Genomic DNA, 19,977 nt, shown 5'->3' with positions numbered 1-19,977 from the left:
GACCTGCTACTAACTTCAGCAGTGAAAATGGTTCTTGCCAACTGGAAGGACACGAGCAAGACTGCATACAAGAGCTGGATAAACTGGATCACCCATCTCAGAGGGGCGGACAACATAGTGCTACAAAGCTCCCCCTGGAAGCAGTCTTCCAGGTCGTTGTGTAAACCCTTGGATGCGTCTCTAGACTCTTATGAACCCCCATGAACAAAGCCCTCGCCAGAGAGAACATAATCGGTGACCTCACTGCCGTTACACTTGAATTATTGTATGTAAGTGAATTGTTCTTTATTATGTGTACCAGAACGTCAAAGTATGTAAAGTCGCCAATAATGCTCCCGTGTATCAAAATATGTACCATGTAACTGTGCCCCCTCCTTCACTACTTCTTCTTCTTTCCTTTTCCTCTTCCTTAGCCTGTCCCTTTCTCTTCTACCAATGGACACCTGGTTGGGCTCATGGTGTCCATAAAGGTGCATAAAGTTTTATACGCACATGTAAATTTGGACACACTCGCTTAACCGAATATATGCCTTCTGTATACCTTGTAAAAATCAATAAAGTATTTTAAAAAGGAAAAAAAAAAGAGAAAAACACATTCTCTTCTCTTTTACAACTAAGAAAAATATCTTGACTGAAAACTCTTGCTTAGGCCCCTCTCTTGTAAACATCAACTCTCCTTCCCATCAGTTAGGTAAGGCACCCTCTGCAGTCTTTGTAATGCCTATAACAGTAACATGTTGCAGCCTAAATTGAGATTCCCAGTTCAGCCAAAAAATCACTTGTTTGGGAAAAATGTGCTTCCATTTTACAAATGTATGCTTGCCAACCTGCCGCGATAGGGGGTGCGACCATGGGCTAGAACTAGGAAAGCCTAGCTCCCATCAGCTCCAGCATAGTGACATTTGAAGAGAAAATCCACCCATTTTACCTGCAGACTCGCATGAAAAAAATCACTGTGTCAACAGATATGAGTGAAACAAATGCCCAATTGCCCCCATCTTGGAAAAAAAGCCAAATTGTACTGTCTCAGTCCCAGTCAGTCATAAATCTTTTATTCGGTTTTCATTTTTTTTTAGGAACCATAAAAAGTACAAGTGATAAAACAGTTTCACCAATAAAACGTTACAATCGACATACCTTAGCACAACATTTTCCTGGAAAAAAGACACAATGTAAGATAAAAATCAACTGGGAATTCATAATAAAATGGAAGTGCTCTGTTGAACCAATTAATCATATTTACAGCGGTATTTCACACATATTTTAAGAAAAGTAGCAACAGATTTAGCAGTGTATTCAGAATCTAGATATTGCAACGCAAGAAGAGCGATACGGCAGGATCTCACACCCCAGGATGTCAACAAAGGGACAATCCATCTCTTTCGAGGTAGTTCATAATATTTACAGAATAGGGTGAGATGGATTGTGGATTGTTCAGAAATTTTATCACATGGGCATTTTATAACAGTTTTTGACCAATCTTGTTTTTTCAGGAAGGAGACTAAACGAAAAAAAGTATTAAAACGAAAGCGCGTCAACAAATACTTTTCGTAAGTGCTCAAATGGAACTTCAAGTAGGGTTGAATCCCTATAACAGATTGGACATTTAGGATCTGAACGTTTGAAATCTTAGTTATTTAATGAGATACCCGGAGTTCTCTCAGGTGGGATAAGCACGAAGTTTTTTAATTTTTTCTTGGGACACTCAGCAAGGTGGTAGGTTCAGAAAAATACAAAGGCATGTTAATGTCTTTGAAAAAATTGCTCACATACGCTAGCCAGGGAATTTTTCTCCAATATGTCAAGCCCAGGCAATCAGTGATAAGCGAGCGATTCCGGTTACACTGTTCCGTGGTCCAGACTCGGTGCCATAGAAGGATGGGTTGTACCTTAATGTTATCTGTAATATAATTCATACCCAACTCAATATGGTTACCATACCTGTCTCAAAAGGTTCTGTGCAGGAGGCCTTGCACTGTCGACCATAGGTCAGTAGGAGTTTGGTGAGTTCGGGCAGCGGGGTAAGATTCCTCTGTTTTGCAGTTGTTGAGGCTCCCCTCCACCCTCTCTGTGTGCAGCAGTTATGGCTCCCTTGTGGTGTTACCAGGAGAATTTACGGTGCCAGAACGTAAGGGACAGGGGTTGTACGAAGTTGATTTGAAGGTGTTACGATTAATAAAAAGCACTGTTCTGGCATCCCGGTGTGCTGCCTATTACTGTTAGTCCAGAACACAACATTTAAACTATTTGATGCTAGTGCCATATACAAGACTGCTTGTATCACCCATAAAGCCATTCAAACCCCCAACTCTCGCTTCCTAGCAAACAAGCTCAAAATATTAGGTGGCTCTAGACTGTCATGAAATGATGAAAATCTGCTGCTCATTTCTCCACTATGAGGCATGGTGTGGTACCATGCCTAATTTGCAAGAAAATAATTGCTGGGGCCTATAGATTTGCTCAGAAGCCCATGGCCCTAGTTATTGCATGTTGTGATGCCAAATACCAAGGCTGCTGTACAGTCTTAATCCCACCTCATGCCTCATTAATCCACCAACAGACATTCCAAGTCCCCTAATCTCACTAATGTTCGTTCATTTTCACCCTGCTTTCTCCCTTTGTCGCTGTTTTACTATCTTTCTTTTCCTCCTTCTTTAGCCCTTCGTCCCTTTTTCCCTCTCCCCTGGGTCAAATCCTGATTCTGATGAGGAAAAATAATTTCCAGTCCATAAAAATTGGTGCTGGTGGGCCCCACCACTAGCTCAAATTAAGCATGGTGTGGTAGCGATGTCAGGAGTAGGCCGAATAGATTTCCATATTTCTTTGGCAGAACTAACGTGTGTGCTATAAATCTACAAGACCTGGTGATGGCTCTTTAACATAAGGGTCTGAATGGCATCATCGTTGAAGCATTGAGACCAGCCAGGGAAACTTGTTTACTACCGTTTACCTGTAATTACACCAACTGACAGTTTTACAGCAAAGTATGTTCTGCTATGGTAATCTCCCCGTTTAGTATATTCGCCTCTTTGCATTCGTTTTTGTAATCCACTGTGTGATCCTCAAAGAATCAAGCACTGTTTTTTCTGCATAATAATAAAAAGCTGGATAAAAAATATTTTACTTGAAATTACTAATTTATGGTGACTACAGGTTTACATTACGCGTGCATCGAATAATTACAAGTCCACAATTGTTTTTAAACAATATTTTCTCAAATAATAATAAACCTTTGTATTCTTGATTACCCAAGCTTGCATAAAGGTAGACTAGGTAGCTCTTGTTGTGCTAAACTACTCAAATTCAGGGCATTCACTTCCACCATGCAACCATTGCCTAAAGGACAAGATTACGTTTTCAGGTGGGGAAGACAAATTACTAAGCCAGGATATCTCAGACCGGAAAAAACAGAAATCTAAGAAGTAAAAATGCAAATAACCTTTTTTGTTAGGCATACATGGTCTGGTACTCTACCAGTGCTTAATTTGTAAAAAACAAAAAAAAGATAAGTGCCAGGGCCCTTGTCAAGAGGTCACTGCAGCTTGCACCACACATTGCCCCTGCCAGCGCTGCCAATGATAATAACACAACTGTTGAACCTCACACTCCTACAAGTGTGACAATTCGTACTATTTCAGACCCACAAAACTAGAAGAATGGCTTTGGCGGAAGGTAATAGTTATTTATAATGAATATAGTATTAATAATTAACTATTGGTGTGCTCATCTCTAAATTAGCTAGACAGTGCCACTTTGTCAAGATCCAGTGCGGACAACTATATGCCGAGCACCGGAAACCACTGTCTCAAATTAAGCACTCAGTTCCCAACATAGATTCAACAATCGTCTTCACTCCTCAGCATCACAAAGGAACTGCAGATCATCCTCTTCAGAGAATACATTGTCCATATGTCACCATGTTAAGTTCTTTCCTCACGCAAATGCCAATAAAAAGAACACTCTCAACTTTAAACAGTCCCATTTAACCACACTTGTAAACCTCTCACTTGTACAGCGCTCTATTGCTTTACAGCTAGATTCCTGCTTTATTACTTATAGACATAGTATCGGTTAAAGGAACATTTTACCAGTAAACCAGTACTGTTATGACTAATCAGAAAATGCATACATATAACTAGTATCTATGATTAAGAAAGATTACTTTATGGAGAAGATTTAAATGTTGACAAGGGGAGAAGAAAGCGCCATCGCAAATTATTTCCAATCCTACATGTGTCTGTCCATTTCAGAGAGGGGGACAGAACCACACTATGAAAAGGTTTTAATGAATAAGATACATCCCACAACTATTAATGATATACAGTACTACTTTTACTTTCATTTATATATTTAAAGAACTTAACAATAACCCCAAAGGGTTTCCTGGCAGTAACCCATACGTAGACAGGGAGGGACAGCCAGCTAGAGACTCGAAGTTCCAGAATGAACATCCCAGTGTTTCGTTGTTTTTGGAGCGGACAATATATTATTTGTGGAGGCTCAAGAGGTCAATAAGATGGAACTTTGGTCTTCATGACAAAAGGCTGTGGCTACTGATGGCTTAAAGACCAATGTGGCTGACCATCAAAATGATTCATTTGGCTAAAAAAGGGAGCCAGTGCCAGTCTTTGGTGTGGTTTGTATGCTGAGCACAGCATCTAAAGAGGGATAAGATAAACAAAATAATTTTTCACAATGTGTAAATGAACCACATGAGATGTAGGAACAGCAAGGTAGAATGAATTACAGTTATCCAGAATAGAAGTGGAAACAGCCTGTATGACAGTTATTTGGCAGTAGAAAGGAAGGAAAGAAAGTATTTCTTACAGCATGAGGAAACATGTGATCATCTCTTTGCCAATCAGAAGAGCCTAAAAAGTTGGACATGAAACTGGAAACCAAGATAGAGGTCACAAGCCAACGAGGTATGTGTTGAACCTTATGCATAGGGCCGGTGTCTCAAAGACAAATAGGCGACGAAGTATAAAGACTCCAGTGTCTTCAAAATAAAGCTTGAGAGGGTTTGTTGGTCATCTAGTCATTCTAAATTTCACATCAGTGGCCACTGTTTTACCTTGAAGCCTGATGATGCTGAACCAAGCATCACCTGCATAAGGAAGCAAACAAACTCAAAGTAATGAATGATAGTAACGAAAGAAGCCCCACTGGTGTTTAATAAAGCAGGACTCCAGAGTAGCTTTGTACAAAACCATAGGGGACGAAGTAGGAGAGAGATAACAAACTGAGAGTGCTCAGCAATAAAGGGCTAGATTCATGCTAGCACCAAGTCTTTGGTTCCCATACCTGAGAGGGTAGACTGTGAGGTGAAATGGTTGCATTTCTTTTAACACCGATATACAAAAACCCACAGAGGTAATGCAGAACAGCAACTTGCCAAGGTGGGGACGGCCATAGTATAATATGCCGATTCATATTGTCCCTTCAAAAGTATCCTAAACTGGATAAGCAGCGTGCTAGTACAGATTTAGGAAAAATGGGAGGTGACCAAAGAGAAAAAAATACAACCCAGAAAAGGACCCAACCAAAATATTGCAACTACCTTGTTTGCTGACAATATATAAAAATGGGACATGCAGAAACAGGAGACAATTCAATAGTAGAGTATTTATGTTCCAAGAGTAGCGCTTACCTGCGTTTCCAAGTTTACCTTTGAACCTAGCCCCCAGAAAAGCCTGGACACATTCAGGACCCACATTTAAGCGTCTGGATACCCTCACTGGTAACACTTAGCACTCTACAAATCTATTGATTGATTAAAGAACAAGCTGGAAATGAAAGCCACACAATTATAGGGACAAAAGGTATCTAAACAAAGGTCAAGCTCAAGAGTATCTGGAGGCCCGTGGGAGTCATAATAAGGGAGAAAGAACAAAGTGTAGGGATGTAAGATAAGGTTCGAACTCGATAGATGTGGAGAAGTCATAACAATTGAACTTTTGCCAGATGCAGAGACCTGGAATGGAAATTTATTTCTAGTATCTCGTCCAATGGTGGCCGAAAGTACAGTGTGTAGCCCATGGCCTGAGGTCTGCTAGGAGTGCCTAAAAGCATCTTACCAGATAGTTAGTGTGTGGACCCGTTAATGTCCCTGGCAGTACCCCTTATCCATGCAGTGAGACTTGAGAGCTTCCCCTGGGTGTGATAATGAAAGACCTGGAGCAAATGGCACCTATAGAGGTAAGTATCCAAAATATTTTCAACAAAATACTACAGCTACCCACTGTCTAGAACTGATGGAGGAAGTTAAGACTGTGATGCCACTACTGGTTTCATACGGGGCACAAGCACCACCGTATGTACTCACTACTGAGAACTGCATGTTGTGCTCACAGCCATTGACTAAACATGGAATCAGAAAAGGCCCGGCAAAGAGAGGAACACATTTTGAATGTGACCCTGGAATTAACAGGAGATTTGTAGAAAAGCATACTAATTCTAAATATAATAAATTGGATCCAGGACTCATTTATGGTCCGTTAATCTTTTGTAATCAGCTTTAGTCTTAGAGAGATGGCTCTCTGCGGCTATCTCAACTATAGCGAGGCGACAAATCAAAGGTTTTATGCAAGGGATTGCGGGGGGGCTTTACTGGATGGGAAACCTTACAGGCTGTACCTATAAGCATGAAATATTGAGACACCTAAAGAACTGAGTAAAGTTTTATTGTAGGTAAGTTATAACACTGGATAGAATCTCCTGATAGCCCATCAATAAGCGGCAAAGTTATTGTTCAATGACTTGACTTATTCTCTCAGTTTGACCATCTGTCTAAAAGCTGCAGAGTTATAGTTAACAGGGTCGAGGTGATGAAGGAGTTATTTTCAAACTCTACCATATTTTGTCAATTACTAAAATTAATGTGATGCCATGCAAACAAACAATTTCTTTCATTAATACAATGTATCGTTTTTGAGCAGGTGGGAATTTATTGAGTGGGACAAAAAGAGCAGTCTGACTAAAATACTCATTCACTACCAACAAGACTGAACTCTTGGAAATTATGTAAATCCACAAAGTGTGTGCAGTTACTGGCCCATGGTTGTTGTGGTGTGAGGAAAGGTTGTTAAAAACTGGTGTGGACTCCTGAATCTTGGCTTAGGCATAGGTCCTATGGTTCTTGCTCTGTTACAAAGTATGGTCGTGGATTTTTGGCTACCAAAAACATCTGGATATTTACCAAATAGTTTTTCTGATTCCAGATTTCCAACTGCTGAAGAATAAGATCACTGATGCTTTATATTTTACTGTGATTTTGATCTGGCCTTAACAAGTCTGTGTTGTTGGAACTGCACATTGCCAATATTCCGACTTGGGTTTTCTAAACATCATTCCTGTGGATTCACCAGGTTGTGTTGTTCCTTGGCTTGTGTCATAAAAATCAAATCCACTTGCTCTACTGAGCGAATGGCTCAAACAAAAGGGGCCCATGGGTGGTTTGCCTTTTTGTTTATGATATGACAAGGCATCTGCTTCCCTATGGTGATTTCCAGGATCATAGGAAATGACAGTTTAATCATGAAAAAGAAATGACCAAGGAGTATATGGAACATTGATGTATTTCACAGTCTTTACGAACTATTGATATTGTTACCTGTCCAGACCACTAACGCTTGATGTGCTCCTTCAGTATAATGTCTCTCGTCGCCAAACACCTCACTGGTGGCAAAAAAAATGCTAACGTTGATCGTACATTGCATTCTGCTGTATGCAATGTCTTTAAAAAATAAGCCACTCCTTGGAGAACCTCCGTGGCACAACCTCCCTTAGATATAATATTCTCATCACAAATGAAGAGGCGTCCACTTCAACAGTGAATGGTCTCCTGCAGTCTGTATGCCTGAGTGTAGGTGTTGTAGTAAATGCATTTGTCAGAGTTGAAAAAAACTGCTCTTGCCCAAGCCTTCATTGAAAGGGCGCCTCCTTCTTGGTCATGCTGGTCAAAGGCCATATTATGGTAGAACAGTTTTTGATAAAATACCTATAGAAATTATCGAATTCAAGGAACCACTGGTGTCCTTGATATTTGACAGGGTAGTCCATTCCATTGATAACAGATTAAAAAACAACGGAAACTGAATGTAGAAACTTAAGAAATACATTGCAAATACATGCTGAGGTCTTCTGGGTTCCATTTTTAATCACGTGGCTCATAGCTCCTGGAAGATGGATTTTCAAGCAGTGTAAAGTATTCCAAAAATCAGCATAGCTTGTAACAGCGCACTACACGTGAATGCTGATCGGTTTCGCTGCCCAGGAAACAAAGAAAAACATAAATTTACGCCCCAAAGACAGGCATCCGTATCGCTAGATGCATGTAAATAATGAAGCTCGATACTAGCTTACAAAAGAAAGGTGTCCATAACATAACCGATGGGTCTGCCTTAAGAGTCATATAAAATACGCTCCTAAGACATTTTCTACCAGTGATGGACATGGATTCATCTTGCATGTTGCCACTATGCAAATGGACATGTAATTTAGTAGCTATTTTCATGATCACTTGCTCTGCTATGAAAAGAGAATGAATACTGTTATATACGCATTTTGAAAAGTAAAAATATAAAATGCAACAAAGGCAGATAAAAATTATTGGACATGTACCCTACTTTGCATTATCGATATGCAAGATTTTGTAAAATAGAATTCAGTTGAATCCGATGCCTGTCAGATGTTAACATGAAGGGGGTTAGCTAAAGTCAATTTAATTTCATGGCAATTAAAGAAGACAAACAATATGTGTAGCATCTTTTTGTAAAACATATCTTCACCACAGGAGCAATAAGAACCATTTCGAAACCACTGGGATGTCATCAAGGAATATATTTTGGGTGTAAAATTCCAGGTCATATTCTTTGCATTTCCAGAGATATATACCCTCTTTATTATTGCTTGCGTTGTGTTTATTTCTTGTTTCCAGGTATGAGTTATGTTTCTGCTACAACATCATAAGTTTACCCTATTTTTAGGTTTGGCATGCAGGTGCTGTGCTTGTGAAATCTCTTGTATTTAATATATCCTTAAAAGGTGTCTCTTATCAGTTCCCATTGTCGAATTACTGTGTTTAGTCGCTTTTGTGCGGAACTTTTTTTATTTTTGCTAACTTCCTGTTGCTGCAAGCATTTTAATACGTCTACTAAAGCGATATGATCTCTTCCCACAGAAAAGGCAGACAGCTTCTAACAGTATGCTGGAATGCTTGCTTTTCATTACTTAGTTGTATAAAGCAGTACCTTTCTTTGCACTTTGTAGACATTATCAGATTGACTTTTTCAACTAATCTATTTGGTCAATATGATCAAATGCTAAATGTTGTAATAAACGTTGCACATTAAAAATAAAGTTAATATACAAGAGCTATGCTATATTTTACTACTTAACATGCACCACAACTGCAGTTACCTTGCAGACAACAGGGCCATGATTTGAATGGTGCAGCAGGTGAGGAAGCATTGGGCCCCGAAGTTGTCAGAACTCCTCTAAGCAAATAATATTGCTGTATTTTACTACTAAACAGGCAGTCACAATTGCAGTTATATTCTAGTTTAGAGGGATTTGATTTAAATGGTGCAGCAGGTGCCGTGGCACTGGGGCCAAAAGTTCTAGGGACCCCACTAAACCCAGATTATTGCAAAATGTTACTACTAAACAAGACAGTCAAAAGCGCATTTATCTAGCAGGCAATAGGATCATGATTTAAATGATGCAGCAGTTGCACTAGCACCAGGACCAAAAGCTCTAGGTACCCTACTAAACACCTAAAATTGCCATATCTTACTACTAAACAGGCAGTCACAAGTGCAGTTAACTTGCAGACAACAGTGTCATGATTTGAATGGTGTACTGGGTGCAGTGACACAGGGCCCAAAGCTCTAGGAACCCCTCTAAACACCAAATATTGCAATTTTTTACTACTAAACAGGAAGTCACAAGTGCAGTTACCTTACAGGCAATAGGTTCATGATTTGAATGGTGCGAAGGTGCAGTAGCACTGGGACCAAAAGTTGTCATAACTCCTCTAAACATATAATATTGCTATTAAAATCGATCAATTCTATTATTTCCCTCTTTCATATTATTTTTCAAATTATTGCACTATACCACTAGTAACAGCACAATATATTGCCTTTTTGCACATAAACAAGTAAAAGACTTTCTGTAACTTATATTGTACAACTACTCTGCAAGCCACAACTTACAACAAAAAACAGCTTATTTTATTCACATAGGTGAAACCGAATGTATTTACCAATGCTTTTTTATTTCTATTGTTGCATTTTTTTGCTGCTTTTATCGTGTTTCGCCCCTTAGGTGCTATTCATCGCCATTAAAATCCTTTGCCTCTTTCCTCTGTCGTTCTACAGCCTACTTCATATGCTTCTTACCCTGTAATTTTCCTCATCTGACCTGCTGCTAGCATTGTGACTCTCCAGGTTGAGGAGGAGATGTCGATTTGGTTCTGCCACTGACTTTCTACTGATATGGTTTTCTTCCCATTGTCTACTTGGTCCCAAGGGTATCATTCTTGCACTGTACATCTACAACGTTCATCTACCTCGTTCAAGTTCCCCCTTAACAAGCAATAGAGTAAACAAACAATGGCAATAGGTCTGGCTTTATAGGCATTTTGTATAGTAATACTGCAAGTAAATAGCATGGGAATAGATATGTATTGCGGAGAAGCCGGGTCTGGTGGCTCAGTGGACTAATGCATCCACTGAAGGAGCCTGTGTTCGATCTCATGGTCACAGGTTCAAATACCGGCAGGTCCACTCAGCCTGTCATCCATCTGAGGTCGATAAAAGGAGTACCATTGAGTTGAGTAACAATAAACATCTGTTATTCAGTGCCAAGATGCCTCCGGGAAAAACGTGCACTTTACAAATAGACATGTTATGTTATGAAAGAAAGAACTGTAGAATAATATTGGTGTAGGTGAAAAGGTCAGGTGAGAGTTTCATTGCCAAGCTAGACCTAGAAGTTCATGTATGTGGGTTAATAACTGTGCTGCTACCAGAGGGAAAAACATAAATTATCTAGCTACCTAAGACACCTTAATAGCATTCCAATATCATTTATGTGCCCCTGAAAGTTCAAACTTAGGCAGCTGGATAAATAAACAAAATTATCACAGCAGTGTTGTAAAAACAGGTCAAGGACAACCAATATTTGCCCGGCGGTATCGCCTCTTTAACCCACAAAATATTAATCAATGAAGAGGCAGGCGCTGGAGACTGGAAGGCAGGAAACAAGGTTTATTCTCTCCGGAGGAGAACACATCAGTTCGGACAGCCAGTATCGTCACGAGGTGCTCTAACCGCATCTCTGAGGCCTGGCCTCTTATACACAGGTTTATGAATTTTAGTGCAGGTAACACATTCTTGCAATGCTTTGAAGTATGAAAGGACATCCTCGGAATCTCCCCTTCAGGCCCGTTCCCACACACATTTACAGTTGAAATCCCCACCCCGGTCACAATAGGTGATGATTATCGCGCAGCTGGACATTCCGCCGATTCACGGAATGTGTGGGGTTGATCGGATATCATAGGGTGGGGGCTTTCATCAATTCGAGGGCCCTTTAATGGGGGAAGCTTCCTACTGTACGGGGGGCAATAAACAGTATCCGCAGGGCCAGGTGGCGGCCTGGGAACGAGGAAGACAAACGGGCACGCAGAAAAGGGGGTTTGTATCAAAAGGGCCTGGGACCATGAAAGGAGTGAAGGGAGGTGTTGCGCTGGGAACAGGATGGGGTTCCGAGGCAGAGCTGCGCTGAAGAGGGGTTTATGACCCAAGGCATGTGAGAGCGGGGGGGGGGTGGCCAGTGCGTGGGGGCTTGTGAGGGCGAAGGGCTGTGCTGGGGGCCAGTGGCGTGCAGAGGGTGGTTCTGATCGAGGCACCTAAAATGGCGGGTGCGTATGACAAAAAGTGTGGCATCAGGGGAAAAGGCAAGATGGCGCAGATAATGTTTACCAAATCGTACTAATTTTCCACAGTCCTCCCTTTAACATTTCCAAGACATCTTGCTGGCCTATTTCCTATTCCATGTCTACTGTGGCGGTCATAAGTAAAGAAGTAGGAACCCAGGTGAAGGAGCTATAAACATTACATTTAAAATCTTTCGTCTTAGGAGGCGGGCCTATCGATAAGCTCGTTTGCAGGAAAGTCATAGTAATGCAATATCGGACAAAAACGATTCTGTAGTGAGAGCGTTGGGTACATTTCATAGATGCTTATAGTCATTCGGAATATGAGCGGATAGGTTATTACATATGTGAGTTCTTTTTGTATTCGGTTGGAGCATAATCAATACAATGGTGGCTGGGAGAGAAATGAGACGTAGTAAAAACGATAATCAGAGGTGTCATTGTTCGAAGGGGAAGTCCTATTGTCATGGATCATTATTAGTGAGTTCTCAGCATTCTTTGTCGTCTTCTGTTGGCACTGTGGAGCACCGGCGGTGGAGCTACGTGTCCAGCTCTATTCTAGGTCCCGCGTTGCAGGGCATGACCTTTTCCTCGCTTTCCTGGTCAAAAAGGTCCTTTTCGCCCTGTGTCCTTTTGAGTCGATTGTCAAAGAGTTCATGTGGAAGAAGGGGGGTGTGTGAGTAGTCCTTAGGGTAGGTCGGAGGAAAAGGGGGATGGAGCAGGGCCAGATCGGGAACAGACCAGGGGGACGAAAAATTTTAGGTAGGTGTTATGTTATGTTATGTTATGTTAAGTGAATTTTGTATAGCGCACTGTCACCGGAGGTATCATGGCGCTGAAAGGGTGCTGAGGAAACAGAGGGATTTTAGCGGGATTGTGGGAAAAGCCAGGTTTTTAATGATTTGCGAAATTGAATCAGAGTACCGGAAGTCCTAACTGAGAGGGGGAGAAAGTTCCAAAGTTTGGGGCCGAGAAAGGCAAATCTTCGACCCCCAGATCTACAGAGTTTGAAGGGAGGGACCACCAGAAGATGTAAGTGAAGTGATCTAAGGTTACGTGAGGGACAGTAGGGGCAGATCAGGGATTTCAGAAAGGCGGGACAGGAACCAGAGAGAGATTTGAAAATAAGACAGCCAACCTTGAAGGCAGCCCTTAGGCTAACCGGGAGCCAGTGTAGCTTGATAAGGAGGGGTTTGGCGGACTGCCACTTCGGAATCCCGAGGGCCAGTCTCGCCGCCTGGTTTTGGATGACTTGCAACCTATTGATGGAGCATTTGGGCAAGCCGTAATAGATGGAATTTGAAAAATCCAGGCGGGAGAGAACAAGGGCCATGATGACTTGAAGCGAGGCATCGGGAGTAAGAAGGTAGGCCACCTTCCTGATCCTGCGCAGTTGGAACATGCAGGAGGAAACCACTGTCCCCACCTGCGGCCCCAGAGAGAGCCCAGCGTCAATAGTGACCCCGAGGCTTTTCACCGAGGTTACCGGGGAGGGAGGAGAGCCAAGCTCTGTCGGCCAGAAATATGGACCCCAGTGGACGGCGCTCTTACCCGGCAGGAGGAGCTCCGTCTTACCGGGGTTCAATTTCAGCTGGTTCTGACACATCCACTGAAAGATATGGGACATGACTGCCTGAAAAGTAGGAATAGAAGGAGAGTTTAGAGAGAAAATGAGTTGTAGGTCGTCCGCGTAATTGAAGACGCGGACGTCCCACTGCCTCAGAGAAGAGAGAAGAGGGCGAAGATAGAGATTGAAAAGAAGAGGGGATAGAGAGGAGCCCTGAGGGACCCCACAAGGCAGATGTTCCCTAGGGGCCCTAAATGTACCTAGGCTGAGGGACTGGGATCTCCCCATAAGGAAAGATTTCACCCAGGCCAGCGCCAGGCCCTGGATGCCGGCCTGTTCGACACGGTGGAGGAGGATGTTATGGTCCACCGTGTCGAAAGCGGCCGACAGATCTAGTAAAACCAGGGCCTGGGAGGTACCCTTGTCAGCTCCGTCTCTCAAGGTGTCTAGGACAGCCAGGATCACAGCCTCCGTAGAATGACCAGGGCGGAAGCCGGCCTGGTTGGCCTCGAGAAAGATGGAACTCTCGATGAACCCCGAGAGACAGGCAGTGACATGGGCCTCCAAGATTTTTGAGAAAAAAGGTAAGAGAGAGATAGGACGATAGTTTGCCGGGACGGCAGGGTCGGCTCCAGGCTTCTTCAACAGAGGCACTAGAACGGCCTCCTTGAAGGAGCTGGGTACCGTCCCGGAAAGAAGAGAGGAATTGAGCAGAGGAAGGATACAGTCGGGTAGAGAATGGCAGATGTCGCAAAGTATGGAAGGTGGACAGTGGTCGTCAGGGGAGCCAGACTTGATCCGGGCCGCCAGGTTGGCTAAAGATATAGCGTCTAGTGGGGGAAGCTGGGTGATAGAGAAAGCATTATGAGGGGGTGTGATGGGAACAGCATCCAATGAGGTGACCGGGATAGTGCCCTTAATCAAAACAATCTTCTGTAAAAAAAAGGTGCTAAGTGCATTGCAAGATTCCTGGGTAGGGGCCTGGGACAAAAGCGTTCTGGCGTCAGACGTGAACTCGTCCAGAACTCTAAAGATCTCCTTCGACTTACAGGGAGCTGACAGGATACGCTCGGAGACATAGGTTTTCTTGGCTGCAGAGATAGCAGATTTGTACCTATTACGAGCTGCCACATAGATATCTCTACTTGACGGGCAGTAGTCTCTTCTCCATCTGCGTTCGAATTGACGAAGTTCTAACTGTAAAGTTTTGAGGAGTGGAGTAAACCATTTATGAGAATGGTTATGACGAGAGCGAGGGAACTTGATTAGTGGGGCAAAGATATCGCTGGCTGATATGAGCCAGTTAGAGACTTGCCCATCTAGCTCATTAATGTCAGGGTCATTGGGGGGAGGCGGACGTGTGTGAGACAGATGAGTTAGCAGTTTGGAAGAGTCGACGGCCTTCCACTTACGAGCCATGCCACCCTCCCGTGAAGGGATCCTGACCTGACCAGCCATCGAGATGGTGGTATCGATAAGGCGGTGGTCCGACCACACGCAAGGTGTAATAAGCGGGTGGGAGGGCTTCACCCCATAGACCCAGATATGATCAAGTATATGGCCATCACTATGGGTGGGGGAGGTGACTAACTGGCTGAAGTTCAGGCTCGAGAGACCTTCAAACAATTCGAGGGCGTGGGGGCCAGCGTCCCTGTGCTGAAACCAATAATTAAAGTCCCCAGCAATAACTATGCGAGGAGAAGAGGTAGCAATGCTAGCAAGCTGCTCAATAAACAGTGCGGGGAAAGAGGGCATGGATTGTGGGGGGCGGTAAAGTACCATAAAGGTAACAGCGCCCACCTCAGTTCCAAGACTGAAGACAAGGTTATCTACAGGTGGGCCCATGACCGAGTTCAGAGAGCGGGGACTTTTCGGCACATGTTGATCATCGAGCAGGGGCATCAGGTCAGCCCTTTCCTCTCATTTTGTCGGAAACAGTGCCTCGTCCTGCGACTCCTTACTGTTGCGGTCTCGCCTTGGCCAATGTCGCAGATGTTCCACGATCTGTAGTCAGGCCGCGTGCTCCCACATCCGGTCTCTCTCTCCTCCGACAGTGGTACCCTTAAATGAGTTTGAAAAGACAGTCTTTAGAGAATTGGCAGAGGAAGGTAATCACATAAGTCTATTTCTCTCCCAGCTCCAAGCAAATGAGAAACATCCGTTACATTGGGGTTCACAACCAACATATAAATAATTGATGATGGGCTTGCTGGATTTCCTATAACTTTCTTTCGTAACTATTTCTTTGGTGTTTGTTGGTGTTACATTCATTGTCGTGGTACGAGATCTGGTACTTATTCATTGCATTTTGTTTATTACAGTTACGTCAGTTCTTCTGGCAGAGACCCACTTTCCTAGTACGAGCCTTACGAAGCTATACCGTTCTCCAGGGCTTTATATTTTACGAAAAAGTGCAACGTGCTATCACCATGGTCTGATAGGTACCTTTCTGAGGAACGAACATAGGCTAAACAATTTTCCATTCTATCAATGCATCCTACCTTTCAGCTAAACATTTTACTTTTAACAGGGTTTATTGCAACCATTTCTTCATTTCGGTCTAATCTTAACTTTGCAACCATCATTCTAATTCTTACATAGTCTCTTACAACCTGACTACTTCATTAAAAACCCGGGGGCTTGCGATAACTATCCGACTCATTCCTTGGGGTGACCGGGGTCTTATGGAAAACAACTAGGAACATAGCAAACTGTGGTGAGGGACTATCGTCTTGCTTTGTGTCATGAGGGCGTTATCTAGCAGAGGGCCACAGTTCAGTTGGTAAGCGTTCAGTGACATTTCTCGAATTCTAAACTCTGTAGCTTGCTCATCAACAAATCATTTCTAGGAACAGCGGCTGGCCTGTGTTAGTCGTAAGTCGACCCATCTCTTACAACCGGAGGGACATTTTTTTTAAATCATCTCTCGTCCGGGCGGCAGCTGATACAAAACTGGCGGGCGTCTCTGGAAGATGGGGATGTTTCGATCTCTTTTACTGTTTGGGTATTGAGACACTTCGGGACGGGGTGGTCGCGTTATCTGAGGTTCTTTTTTATCATAGAAGCCACTGACATGTAGTTCCCTTATTACGGGTCAGATTAGGGAACCTCAGTCGTCTTACCTGTCCTTTCCTTTTTGCCAATTCTAGGTTTCGTCAATATTTAGCAGAAAGGAGAGGTAGTGACACGGCATCAGGGTGATTTTATTTTAAGGCAAATTGTGTGCAAATACTTGCGGTAGTTGAGCCAATTGGGTGGCTGCACCAGGGTGGCGGTTTGCCAATTAGGTGCTAGTCGTTCAGAAGAGTGAGAGTGCGGAGGAGAGAGAGAGAGAGAGAGAGAGAGAAGAGAGAGAGAGAGAGAGAGAGAGAGAGAGAGAGAGAGAGAGAGAGAGAGAGAGAGAGAGAGAGAGAGAGAGAGAGAGAGAGAGAGAGAGAGAGAGAGAGAGAGAGATGTGCAACAATAGGCTAAATAGTACACGTGCGACATGGGGAGTGGCCAGGTATTAAGATAGGCTATTCAGCGCATTACACAACATGAGACATTACGAGTCTGTGTTAGAATTTCGAAAGCATGCAGTTTGGGACGGACGAGCATTAGGCCGGGTACAGGGGACATGCATTGAGTAAAAGGCACCATTGTGTCGCACTTCTCGCACTCTCGGTCCTTTGACTAGTTAAGTCAACGCTTCAGTCGCATAAAAACATTTTCTCATAGTTTCAGACATACGTGACATGTGCCCATTCACGCAACACGGATTAGGGGTGATCGTGTTTCCTCATATCATACAACTTATTGGCTCTTTCGTTACAAGAGCAGTTTGTGGATGTGCTTAGGTGCCACCCTGCAGCGTTAGTCCGCTTCATGTAACAGACATGGCGAGGCTTCAGATCTTCACCATACCTCAGTCGTGATTCCAATGTAACCTGTAGAGGGAGGAAAAGAGGGGAAGGGAGGGGGACAACATTCGACCATATCAAATGCATGGGCACGAAAGTCCTTTACTTACCACATACTCGTCTTATCTCCTCGGGATGGAATCCCTGGGGTCTTGGTTTCTGAAGCCAGGGGGGGGTAGTGTGTCCTTATAGGCCGTGTGTAGGGAAACGTTAAAAAATCAGAGGCACTTAGTGCGAGGTATCTAGTTGGTAGATGTACCTAGCTATCGGGGTCCTTAAATCTTTTCCAACGCTGTGATGTTTTAAGGCATATCAGCTCTTCGGCCAACTCTGTTCCCTAGCACCTTAGAGTGCCGTACCTTTATAACATTCTATCATTTACACCGCTTCACTTTACCCGTCCTCGGAAGTCGAGGTCCTTCTCCATGCGTTAGTTCCTGAGCCAGTCGCATACTTGGAGGCAGAGTATCGTGTCTTAGATTCGATCCTCCATCCGGGGCTGAGCAACCATCTTCTAATAACCTTAAAAAGAGAACAAAGCAGGGTGCACAGAAAAACTCTCCCGCTGATCCCACATTTTTTTTTTTTTTTAAAAAGCATGCAATACCTGTTCATAGTTTGGAAAACTTTTATTTGCACAATCGTTCAGCATGTAGATATGAGAGTGCAATCGTATTTGACCGGACACGGCGATGGCTGAAGCACGTACAGTAAGGGGGGGCTACTTTGCAGTATTAAAAGCATTTAAAAGGGTTTATTTAGTCATTTTGCAGGAAACTAAAAAGGTCTATCAATAGGTGAGGGATCAAGGGGCATTCATTTCATAATTGGAAGCACAGTCAGACTAGTTGCAATCAAATTCCCTAAATGCATACCGTGGACGTGTGTCACAAGCGAGGTTATGTATCAGTTACAATAATATCATAATAAATCGTACATTGAAACCAACATTATTAACAGGGTCCTTTTACATGTTCGTCGAGTGAACCCTCCCTCTTTTTCGTCAAGTGTACAAAGGATCATATACATATCTCAGAACATCAAGTCTTATTAGCTAAAAACACCACGAGGTGTTCGTAAGTTCTCATTGACACCGGCGCCATTTTGGGCGGGGCCGGGTTAGTCCGGAAGTAGCATCAGGGACAAAATGTTTCCCACAACCGGCGGTTTGACCAGAGTCCTTTTCGGCAGTTCAAAAAACTCGTGCTAACAGAAGGGGTGGCTATGTCGTGGTTATTTCGTTAGCGATCAAGGCAGTTGTTCCTCATCGGAAGCCTGTAGGGGCCAAGGGCTCCGGGGACTTTTGTAGAATCTTCAAGGCTGTGGGGATGCTGTCGGAGGTGGGGGCTCGTGCCCCGGTGGGCAAGCGTCCGATTTACACTGCTGGTCAGAGTTACTTTAGCGGCCTAGACCCGCCTTCCAGGGGGCCCAGACGCCATTTTGAGGCCCTGCAGCAGCCGCCCTTTGTCGAGTCTGCAAGAGTGGAAGAGGCCCTTTGGGGTGAAAAAAAATGGAACACCGTGCCGTAGGAGCAGGACATTCGGCTAGGGTGCAGCTGTGGTGCCCCCACCTGGGGGGGGGGCGAGGGAGACTCGTTCGCGCCGTCTCCCTCTCCCAGTGCACCCCACGCCGCCCCTTCTCACGGGCATACAGGATGGCCACCCCACATCCCGTGCTCCACAAGTACACTTGAGGGCCATCGTATGTCTTGTGCTGCGCAAGTATGGCCGGCGCCATCCCATGTCCTGTGCTGCGGAAGTATGGGCGCCACCGTTGCATGTCCTATGCTGCGCAAGTATGGGCGCCGCCGTTGCATGTCCTGTGCTGCGCAAGTATGGGCGCCGCCGTTGCATGTCCTGTGCTGCGCAAGTATGGGCGTCGCCCGGCTGGAGGACTTCGGCGCCGGGCCGGGGCTGGGAAACCTCCTATCCGAGGAGGTGGGAGAGGCTCGTTCGCGTCGCCTCTCCCTCCCAGCCCACCCTGTACCAGTTTCAGCGGAGGTATTTGTGATGGCCGGACCAGGAGATACGAGGGAGGGGGGTCATCTGCATCCGCCCCCTCCCTACTCGTGGCCCGGGGGACGCCACCCCAGGAAGAAGGGGATGGGAAGGCCATTTCATGCCGGGCCCGTGGTGCCTCCTGGACATCCCACTGGCGATCTTTTCGATCGATGGCTGTCAGCAGGCTCCGCCCCACACGTGCTGTGTGTTTCACCTTCCGGATGGGCGTGACCGGTGACCTGTGGCATTTCGCGAACTTCCGGAGTGGGGGTAGGTATTTTGTTTGGACAGGCATGTCTGGGTAATGGGGGTTGTCTATGCAGGCCTGTAATTGCTCCTTTTTTTTTTACAGAGTGGGGGGGCAGCAGAGAGTAATCAGTCCCATTGCACTCGAAGTTTGAGTTCATTAATGGAATGTATACTAATCTATCCGAGACTACTCTGTGTATTGTTTCTGTAGGTTATCCGAAAAGGGTGGCTTTTTTTGTGTTAGGGAACAGTAGCGGTAGTACGGGGTTCGTCACCGGGTAACTTAGAGCTAGACTGGGTTTCCCGTCTTAGCGTCGT

General features: G+C 44.3%; 1 protein-coding gene across 1 annotated transcript in view; it reads right to left on the bottom strand.

The window, feature by feature from the left end:
- The window catches only part of BEND4 (BEN domain containing 4), a 431,660-nt gene that overhangs the window by 345,428 nt on the left and 66,255 nt on the right, over positions 1–19,977 (bottom strand). The gene's annotated exons all lie outside the window — the stretch shown is intronic.

This window comes from Lissotriton helveticus, chromosome 2_2 (genome assembly GCF_964261635.1).
Source record: "Lissotriton helveticus chromosome 2_2, aLisHel1.1, whole genome shotgun sequence".
Classification (NCBI taxonomy): Eukaryota; Metazoa; Chordata; class Amphibia; order Caudata; family Salamandridae; genus Lissotriton; species Lissotriton helveticus.
Note: the sequence above shows the minus strand (reverse complement) of the source record. Positions and strands in the feature narration are given on the sequence as shown.